The sequence below is a fragment of the Rhinopithecus bieti genome, unplaced genomic scaffold, assembly GCF_001698545.2.
Source record: "Rhinopithecus bieti isolate Rb0 unplaced genomic scaffold, ASM169854v2 scaffold_5626, whole genome shotgun sequence".
In the NCBI taxonomy this organism is placed as follows: domain Eukaryota; kingdom Metazoa; phylum Chordata; class Mammalia; order Primates; family Cercopithecidae; genus Rhinopithecus; species Rhinopithecus bieti.
Window position 1 is genome coordinate 5154498 of NW_016805666.1, and position 11176 is coordinate 5165673.

The 11176-nt window shown below is 38.4% G+C and overlaps 1 long non-coding RNA gene across 1 annotated transcript; it reads left to right on the forward strand.

The window, feature by feature from the left end:
• Positions 1 to 453: 453 nt before the first annotated feature.
• LOC108530483 (uncharacterized) lies at positions 454 to 3787 on the forward strand. Its single transcript, XR_001885843.1, has 4 exons — positions 454 to 1458; positions 1607 to 1710; positions 3223 to 3311; positions 3665 to 3787. It is a non-coding gene; the product is annotated as an uncharacterized LOC108530483 (long non-coding RNA).
• Positions 3788 to 11176: the final 7389 nt, after the last annotated feature.

The following is an 11176-nucleotide window of genomic DNA, read 5'->3' on the forward strand; positions in this document are numbered from 1 at the left end:
AAATAAAAATTAACCAATGGCAGAATATTTAGAACTGGAAGAAACATTAGAAATAACCTAATTGATTGTCATTTGTGGTATAATAAAAGTGTATCTTTGTCCCTGGTTCCTGACACAAACCACCTATAACCCTTGGAATTTTTTAATTCATAATGAGCCCCTTTTGACCATTCCTGATTTTACGCTAATGTGGTAACACTTGTTGGGCACCTAGATAGCTTCAGGATGCAGGCTAGTTGCTAGAAGGAAAACCATCCACATGGTTAAAGAGTGAGAACTATTAGCCCTATCTCCAACCTCGTGGAGGGGAGAAGAGCTGGAGAGTTTAATAACTCATGCTTTAATTGATTATGTCTATGTAACAAAACTTTTATAAAAACTTTGAAACATAGCCAGGTGCAGTGGCACGTTCCTATAGTCACAGCTACTCGAGAGGCTGAGGAGGAAAAATTGAGCACAGAAATTTGAGTTTGTAGTGCATCATGATCATACTTGTAAATAGTCACTGCATTCCAGCCTGGGCACATAGCAAGACCTTGTCTCTACACACACACACACGCACATACACACACACACACACACACACACACACTCTTTGCCAAGGGAGCTTCCGTGTTGCTGAACATGTCCATGTGCTGGGAGAGTGGTGTACCCAGAGAAGGCACGGAAGCTCTGTATGCTCCCTCTGCCCCACACACCTCTTGCATTTGACTGTTCCTGAATTGTTTCCTTTATAATAAAACAGTAATTGTAAGTATCGTGATTTCCTGAGTTCTATAAGTCATTCTAGTAAATTATGGAGCCTGAAGGGGGATTGTGAAGAACCTCCAAATTTATAGTTGTTAGGCAGAAGTGCAGGGAGCCTGAAGACCTCATTGTGACTGGCATCTGAAGTGGGGGCAGGCTTGCAGGACTGAACCCTTAACCTGTGGGATCTGTGTTAATTCTGGGTAGTTGGTATCAGACTTGAATTGATGTTAATTCTGGGTAGTTGGTATCGGAATTGAATTGAACTGTCGGGCACCAATTAATGTTGGAGAACAAGAGAATTGGATGTTGTGGGAAATCCAAGCACCCTTTTTCTAGTCTCCTCAATATGATAAAAAGTTTAGACACACAACATGGTAAGTGATCTGCCTAATTCATGCTGCAAACTCCATTAGAAGGTGATAAAACCAAAAAGAGATTTCAGGCCTCTGACTGTAAGTGCTGTGGACTTTTCTCTACACCACACTGCCTTTATTCCATACATTTACTTATGTGTCAGCTTTTGATTGATGAATAGAACCCAATATTCTGCATAAGAGAAGAATTAGGATGGTTGGAAAATTTATAAGGAGTTGGAATTATCTGTGATTTCTAAACCACCGACAACAACAGGAGGTTGGGAGGATTAAAGGATCATTCTGCACTACCAAATCGCCGGGACATTTCCTAAGATTTTCAGAGAGACATCTGGTGAGTTCTAATTTGAAGAAAAAAAAATCTTTGTTTCTAATATAAAAAGCTAGTATTTAAGAAGAGGAAACAGAACTGATAATAATGCTTTGCAATCAATGGGACTTTGCGATGTAATTTTACGAGGCCCTTTCTCATTCATTTCTAGTTTCCTTTTAATAGGACCATGAACTTGACTGGTGAATAAACTGAGGCTACGAGAATGTTGTGGTCAGTCTATCCAAGATGAAGAGCTATAAGTCGTGGACTAAGGTTGGTATCATAGGTTCTTGACTTATATATCATTTTTCAGGATCACGGGAAAATACCTTTCTACTATGATCTATGCTACAAACATTTATTAAGGGTCAACTCTGCATTGCACCCTGAATGATAGGGGCTAGGAAGGTGAATAAAATACAGCCTAAATCTTCAAGTTGTTCATTGTCCGGTACAGGTGGCAGACACATATAAATTAGAATATCCTTCAGTGTGATAATTCTATAGTATAGGTTCACTCAGTACTAGAGGAGGATAATGAAGGTAACATTGCTTCTGTTCTGACTCAAAGCCACCAGCAGCTCACACCTGAACTATTAGACTTTCCATCTTCTTTCTCTGCTTTGGTCTTGCTTTACACTGTCCGTTTACCTCACAGAAGTAGGACTCGTCCTTTTAAAATGCAGATCAGAACATGTCAATCCTCTGTGTAAAGTCTTCAAAAGTAATCCTTTCTATTACTGAACTTAGAATCAAATTCAGTCCCCCTTTCAGGACCAAAATACCTTTCAACCGCTGACCTCTGCCGACTATTCCACCTTTCCATATTCAGCACTTTCCACTTTGTTCACTGTGCTCCAACCACCATGGCTTTCTTTGTAGTTGGCAAATAACGCAAGCTTATTCCAATTAATTTCCACTTTAGGGCCTGTATTAGTCTGTTCTCCCGCTGCTAATAAAGACATACCTGAGACTGGACAATTTATAAAGGAAAAAGGTTTAATTGGCTCACAGTTCCACATGGCTGGGAAGGCCTCACAATCATGGTGGAAAACAAAGGAAGAGGAAAGGGACTTCTCATATGGTGGTGTACAAGAGAGAGTGCTTGTGCAGGGAAACTCCCATTTATATAACCATCAGATCTTTTGAGACTTATTCAATACTACGAGAACAGCACGGGAAAGAACCACCCCCATGATTCAATTAGCTCCCACTGGGTCCCTCCCATGATGTGTGGGAATTATGGGAGCTAAGATTCATGATGAGATTTGGGTGGGGTCACAGCCAAACCATATTAGGGCCTCTGTACCTTAGTACACTTGGACCAGAAATATTCTAACATTATGGACCATTCACTTAGAATGCTCTGGGTTCAAAGTTTCTCTCTTCTCTTCCTCTCTTTTCCCCTTATCTCTCTCCCTCTTATTTGACTAGTTTTGCCTTTAGATCACAATTCAAGTATCTCTTTTTCAGAGAATCCTTCCCTGATGACCTTAATTACAGCACCCCATCCACAGCTGGCAGTTCTTCTCTATCACATCACTTTATACTCTTTAGGTCTTTTCACATTCTCCAAGACATCGGACTTATTTATGTTTATCTATGTATTCCTTTCCTCTCCTCATTTTATTCACTGGCCCCTGCTCCCGTTACTAAAATACATGTTCGATGATGTCACAGACTGTGCATCTTTCATTGACAGCTGTATCCACAGTGTTTAAAATATTGCCTGGGTATATAGTAAGCTCTTGATGTTTATTTTATAAATAAATACATTTTTCCTAGGAGGACTGGGTGACGGTGTTAAGTAGGAGGTTACATTTTGAAGAATGAAGCTCCAGCTACAGAAATTTTCAAGAACACAGAAAGTCCAGGTTTGTATATTAACCTAGAATTACACATAAATAATTATTCACCCAATCCCCAAATCTGGTACAGAAACCCTTTGTTTTTCTGGTGAATATGCTACATACATATAAAATATGTTCTGCATTAAATGTCTCATTATTTTACTTTCTCCTGATTGAAATGCAAACTATAACATCTACTCAAATAGGACATCTACTAAATTTTGAAGGAGTTTTGCCCATTTTACAAATAAGACTTGTTTGCAGAGGAGTGAGCCTGTGGTGTTCCATTTCACCACTGAGTTGCTCTGTCTTATATTTCTGACTTCATCCTTTCATCCCAGTCTTTCTATTTTTTTTTTCTTCCTGTCTATGCTCAGGCTGGCCAGCGACACCTATAGGCCATCACTGTCAGCAGCTCTCAAGGACTGTGCCTTTGTTGCTGTTATTCAAGGAGGCCGCACGCTGCAATTGTACCTGCCAGGTCACCTAAGTTAAAGCTAAATAGAGGATAGAAGCAATTCGAGGCAATTCAAGTGAAATAAAGCATTTTAATATTGGGCAATTTTGCTTCTTTCACTGCTTTGTTCTGGCTGTGGGGACAGTTTGAACTGAGCTTCTGAGAGCCAAAGGTACCTTTGTGAAACTCCCAGCTGTTCTTCCATTTTCTCTTTTATGCCATCTGTGACTTGGAAAAAAAACAAAGTTCCCTCGGTGTATGGTGGAGTGGGAATGATGATTATGTGAAAGTACTTATCGCACCAAGCTCGCCTCTCTTTCTGACCTCACATTAAATGAAGTCAGGCAGTTTTATGATTATAGGAAAGTACTGTAGTACTCACTTCTAAGTATATTGGTGTGCAAACATTGGGACATCTTTTCAATCTCTTACAAAGGGTGCTTTATGTTACTTTATTTCAAGCAACACTTACAAGGTACTTGTTGTTATTAAAACCCCATACTATGAATGAAAGATGAGTAATTGAATCTAGAAGGGATATGCAGGGCAAGTCTGTGTGTGTGTGTGTGTGTGTGTGAAAGAGAGAGAGAGATATATATACTATAATAAGAATATTTTAAGTGACATCTTAGAAGGAACTTAAAGATGGTCAAAATCTCAATATGGTGATATAGCAAAACAAGAACAGGCTTTAGGACTGCAGATTCATTGGTGGTCGGTCTTCAATGATCAGCTGAAGTAAAATAGGATAACCTTGTATTAGGAAAGTCATCATCTTAAGGTAATAGTCTAGAGCTAAGAAAATTCAGTGTATGTTTGGAAAATCAAATAGGTCAGTTTGGCTGCCATGTGTGGTATAAATGTGGGATTATGTGAAGTGAAACTAGAAAAATAGAAATGAGAAATACTGTACAGCTCTTTAAATGACAAGCAAATGACTATCTTATAGGTAATGGGGGTATCCAGAAGCTTAGGCGTAGGTAGTAGACATGTTTGGAGGCACATTCTAAACAGATTAACTTAGTAAACTAGGCAGCATATCCCGGAAATGGAGCATCCAGAAAAGACAGAGTGACACCAGATGGAATGTTTTCTTGGGTAGTACCATGGAGCTGAATGAGGCATGTGAAGGAGAGTGGCTCAGGTGGAGCAATGGCCATTCGAAGGCCATGAATCCAGGCTTCTCGATTTTTCATATTTAGAATGCAAGGGGAAGGAAGGTGATATCCACAGAAATAGAGAACTTATAAGACGATGCTAATTTGAGGGTAAAATAATAGGTCCACAAAAATAAAGTCCCCTGGTAACTTCCTGGTGTCCCATTCTGTCCTGAAACACTCTGCTCAGTGAATAATGTAGAATAGGCTTTGACCAGTCTTTATGATATGTCTTCATGCCCCAGATTACAGGGCTAGTTATTACCTTAACTCAAATGGTAAATAGAATGAGAAAATTCCTTGGCTGGCAGTAGAATTCATTGCCTTTTCTCCCTTTTCGGGAGGTCTTGGTATTAAGGAAGCTGGGTATAGTGAAAAGTGCACAGGCTTTAAAGCCACAGCCTGGAGTTTGAATCTTGAGTGTTCCTCAGTTAGGGTGTGATCATGAGAAGATTTATAGAAATAGTGATATAAACCAAGGCTCTTAGGAGGGTTCACAACATATTGTGTCTCCTTCATCACTATAGGCCTGACAGTTTACAGTTTTTAAGTACCATTGCTTTTCAGTAAGGATTTTTTTTTTTTTTTTAGATAGACTTCTATTTCATGTGGCATGGTTTTTTTTCTCCTGAATTTTATCTCAAAAGGACACTTTCTTGAAATGTCAAGATGGTATTGCCATAAGACTGTCTCCCCATGAGCAGTCTTTTAGCTGATAATTAGTTTTCCACCAAAAGTTGACCATGTCAGAAAGCATTGCCTAATCCTTAAAAGAATCAGAGTTAATAAAAGTCAGACTGATGGTTTGATAAGATATTTACCAAAATGCCAAACCATTTAATCTTAGTTCCTATTCTTGGAATTTGGGGAGAATAAGTGTGTGGGAGGGTCTGGGATATAGTGCAAAGTTATGAAACTATAGGCTGCTTCTACCATATATGAACACTAGATTCCTAATTTAAGGAAGAAATTTAAGAAAGAAACTGACACATAGAGGCAGTCAGTTTAGAAGGGTGTGCAATAATATGAATATTATTCAAGTACCTAGGATTGACTTGTCAACAAAAGAATGGTTTTGGCTGGGTGCAGTGGCTCATGCCTGTAATCCCAGCACTTTGTGAGGCCAAGGTGGGTGGATCACGAGGTCAGGAGATCGAGACCATCCTGGCCAACTTGGTGAAACCCTGTCTCTACTACAAATACAAAAGTTAGCTGGGCATGATGGCATGCACCTGTAGTCCCAGCTACTCAGGGGGCTGAGGCAGGAGAATCGCTTGAACCCAGGAGGCTGAGGTTGCAGTGAGCCAACATCTTGCCACTGTACTCCAGTCTGGAGGCAGAGCAAGACTCCATCTGAAAAAGCAAACAAACAAACAAACAAACAAACAAACAGTTTTATGAGGGACCTGAGAGCTGTCTTCAATGCTTAAAGATCTAGCTTATAGACCTTTAGGTCAGGTTCGCGTTGGCCCACATTGCGTCAAGGTGGCTGAGTACAACCATTTACTGGTTCGGCTGTAGAGGAAAGTTCCACATTTATTGGAAGGACTAAAAGAGCTGTAAGCTTTAGAGCTTTACTGTTTCATAAGCTTTATACAGTAAAGCTGCTATAAATTGCTTAAGGAAATTGGGATATTTGTAACTTTAATTGTAGGAAAGAGCCAGTCCTTGAATCATCTTAATCTGGTAATGCTTCCATTTACCTTTAACTTCAACTAGAAAAGGGGTTTAGTGATGATGGTTTAACTTCAGAAGGTGATCATACTATTACCTACTGGTAGATTAATAAACATCAGTATATCTATTTTAAGTTAATCAATTCACATTAACTTTACCTTCTCCTGTCTCATTAAATATAAATTAAATGCATAGTTCGGAAGCTTAACTGAAAACATTTTCCAGAATTTACACAGAACATGAATACAAAGAATTTCCTTGTGGTGTGCCTACCATTATTCTCCTTTTCTTCCTTCACTGTGTTTTTTTCAGGATTCCCAAAGGAGGAGGATCAAATTGATAGCAGTGGGTCCCTCCTGCTTTCCTCATAGACATGCACATTATCTACAGACAGAAAAGGAACCCTTTCTCAAAAATGTTGAGACTTCTTGATTTAAAGAATTGAAACAAATACACAGGATTAGATTCACTGTTGACCTCCATGTTGAACACATTATTCAGTAGGTTTTAGAAACATGTGCTGATGGAACAGGTGCTGTAGACTGAGTATTTGTCCCCCATGCCAGTTAATGGCAGCTGGAAGCAGAGGAACTCCAATACTATAACGTTTAACAAAACGCATGTTACTACACTGGTGAGCAAAACCCAGAATGAAAGACAATCAGACACACCTATTAAATGCATATTTTATCATTCCATGAAAAAAAATCAAAGGCATCATGGCACTGTCATGGCAACGATGCAATATTTCCATCTATAATCACTGCATGCAGATTTAGTAACATTGATTTCATTTCAACTATTTCTCGGGCTACAGTTCAGTGTATTTCTGCCTGGTTAGTTTGAAAATTGTTAATATAGTATAAATGGAAATAAATTGAAGATGCAATATAGAGAATTGAACCGTAGCTTAAAACATGTTGCGACTAAAAATAATAGGAGGGATAATATTCAGAAAAGGGATGAACAGTCAACACAGTTATTCAAATTATTTCTAAAGCTTGAAGTTTAAATGAGAGGTTCTGTTTTGGATATGGCATTTAGTGATCATAAATAAGTATAATCTGTTAGAAATTATTAGGATTCTAATTTTATACTAAGGACCCAGTGTCAGCCTAATAGTCAAATATTAACTTCTCTAAGATATACAAATATTTTCTTATAGGAAGAAATAATTTGGGGACGCAGTCTCACACTGATTTCTCTGTACATCTTACACAGAATTTCCTTGTGCTATCCCTACCGTTATTCTCCTTTCTTCCTTCACTGTGTGTTTTTTTCAGGATTCCCAAAGGAGGTGGATCAAATTGATAGCAGTGGGTCCCTCCTGCTTTCCTCATAGACATGCACATTATCTACAGACAGAAAAGAAACCCTTTCTCAAAAATGTTGAGACTTCTTGATTTAAAGAATTGAAAAAAAAATACACAGGACCTCCATGTTGAACACATTATTCAGTAGGTTTTAGAAACATGTGCTGATGGGACAGGTGCTATAGACTGAACATTTGTCCCCATAAAATTCCTATGTTGAAACCTAACCCCCAGTGTGATGGAATTTGGAGGTGGGCCCTTTGGGAGGTGATTAGGTCGTGAGGGTGGCGCCCTCAAGGATGGAATCAATGCCCTTAAAAAGAGGCCTCAGAGAGTTCCCTGGCCCCATTTCCCCATGTAGGAACACCCAGAGAAGATGGGCATGCATGACGCAGCGAATGATTGGCCCTCACCAGAGGCTGAATCTGCCAGTACCCTGACCTGGGACTTTCCGGTTTCCAGAACTGTGAGTAATTAATTTCTATTGTTGATAAGCACCCAACTTATGGTACTTAGTTATTGCAGCCTGAATGAACTAAGAAAACAGTTGACAACAGCATAATTTTTACATTGAGGGAATATAGTTTTATTTTGCGTTGTTACAATATTGAGAATATTATAGTCATGCATAGGCTGCAGAGTCATCAGGAGGTAATCGAATCTCGGGGATTAAAAATAGATGTCCCAATCTATTTTCCTTAGCATATAAATATTACAAGCATTCTGCATTTTAGATCAACTAGAATTGTCAGGTGATAATGACCACACTAGCGTTTCAACGATTAAATGACATGCCCTTGGTCTATGGCATGAGAGGATTGTTCCACATTTATTTTCTAAATTAAAGTTAAGACCTGAATATCAAAAGAATAACCAAACAAGGAAACAGGAAAGAATAGTAATATAGTTCAGAAACAGGACTTATCTTCTGAAGGTGCAGTCATGTTTTATAATTTTATTTTTCTGTAGATAGAATTACTGTGGATATTGGTGTTAACTTTTTGAATAATTGAAGAGGTAATAGATAAGAAATGGCTGTATTCTGCAACATTAAAATCATATTTTCCTCCACTTTTTTCTTATCTAGCTATTCCATTTTAGAAGTTATTTGAAAGTACAGAGGAAGATGAACAAACATTAGTAAGTGACCACAATGAAGGTTAAAATAGGCAACTTGAAAAGGAGTATTTTGTCAGTAAGTTAGGAATTTGATTTTATCTAAGGTAGAACATTTTACAAGAGGAAAGACAGAAAAGATTATCTTTTAGCATCAACCTCTCTAACAGTAAGAATGAGGAAATACAGAACAAAACCAGTCACATGGATGATACAAGAACCATCTCCAAAACTCCTATGTAGAAATCCAAACATCTGAGTTTTTGTTCCAAGTCCGTTCAAGTTGAGTTGTGTGACCTTGGATAAATCCTTTTCTATTGTGATTCTTGGGGTCCATATGTGTCAGATAACTTGGTTGGAAATAAAGAACTTAAATTCCTTGAATCTCTGGCATTCTATAGCCTGACTTTTCAGTCTGGAAACACAAGTGATGATGCAGTTTTGATATGTTTTGTTTTCTTTCCTTTCGTTTTGTGGGAATTCATTATTTTACTGTAGATCCTTTGAGAAGCACTATTTTAGGAGATGGTACCAATGGACGAAAGTCATTTTGAGTTTATGTAAATTGAAGCAAAAGTCATTTCTTCTTATTAAAGTCATTTAGGGTTTCTAGAGTCTTGAAGGTTATATGGAATTTGCCATGTTCAACTTTTGTAATTTGGTCTTTGATGTACCCATTAACCTCTCTTACTGGATTTAAGGGTAAGATAATCTTTGAATGCCCCCACCACCTTTTATCAATGGGTATTTCATCGTCAAAGATAACAAACTTGGTACAATTGTCTTTTGTGATGGATTATTAGACATTCCCCTTACCTAGAAAAGGGGAGAAATGATGGAGTGGAAATATGTCGTGCTAGACTATTAGGCAAAGACGATGAGTCTTTTAAATTCCCTTGTGGAGAGAGAGCAACACAGTTTCATATCCAGTTAACAGATGCTCAATTGCTCTCCTTTGCACTCCGATTTTGATGAGAGCTGTATGACATCTCAATTTAGACTTCCAATGCGTCAATTATTTAACTTTCAAGGTAGAGGTATGATGCCCATCACAGATGTGTTTTGAGGATCAGCTCTTAGAGTGCAAGGCTCTAAAATATTTTGCATGAAGATGCTATTTTTAATATTTTCCTGCTTATTGTTTACTCAGCAGGTCGGTACTTTTCTCTCCATTTTTCTGATAAGAGGAGAAGAGATAAATAAGAGGGAACGGAAAGGGACAATAGCGCAGATGAAGGTGAGAAGGCTCAGAGAAAGCAACTAAGGCGCCTGAAGTCACACACAGTTAGTAAAAGGACTGACACTGAGGATGAGGTGTCCTCATCCCAGTTGCTGTCCTGTTAGCCTTTGGGTAGCTCAAATCGGTTTGAAGGCTCTCCTTGGAATCCGGTGTCTAGTACTCACATTCTTCTTTCCTTAGAAATACGCAGATCGACATTGACAATTGAAAAATAATTTCGTCTATTAGCGAAACTGGAGAGGTTTGTTTTGATCCAGGGTCTGAGGTGCACCATAGAGCTGACATCACTGCCACACACTGTAAACAAACAGCATTGTTATTGAAAATGTGCTTTAAAAATAATTATTTCCATTTCTAAAGTGCTCACTTTATGCCAGCATTATTTTAATTACTTTACTTATTTTAACTTATTGAATCCTCATGTCAGCCTTGTGTAAGGTAGTTACTCTTACTGTCATCATCTCTGCTTTGTGAATGAAAAACCTGCTGCCCACTGAGGATAAATCACTTGCCTAAGGTCACGCGGCTAGTAAGTGCTTACACGGAAAAATTAGAACTAGGTGGTCTGGCTCCGCTGTCTGCACTCCTCCCCACTACGTCCATCAAAATAATGATTGTCTCATCTCTTTTTTTGTTCTAGAGAACTTTAAAATACAAAAAAAAAAAAATGTACAAAGAGGAAAATGAAGTTTATCTGTGTTCCTACCGCGTAGAGATAATCACTGTTGACAATACAGAGTTGTGTTGTTAGTTGCAGATCAAATTACACAAAAACTATCCATGCATTTTAGCAGCCATGTAATTCAGTGAAGTTTCTTTCATTGGATGTCATTGGATGTTACAACATATCCAGGGTGGAGATTTCTCAGAATATTTTGGGCCTTGTAAAATAAAAGGCTACTGTTGGAAAGCTTACTCCCTATTTTTTT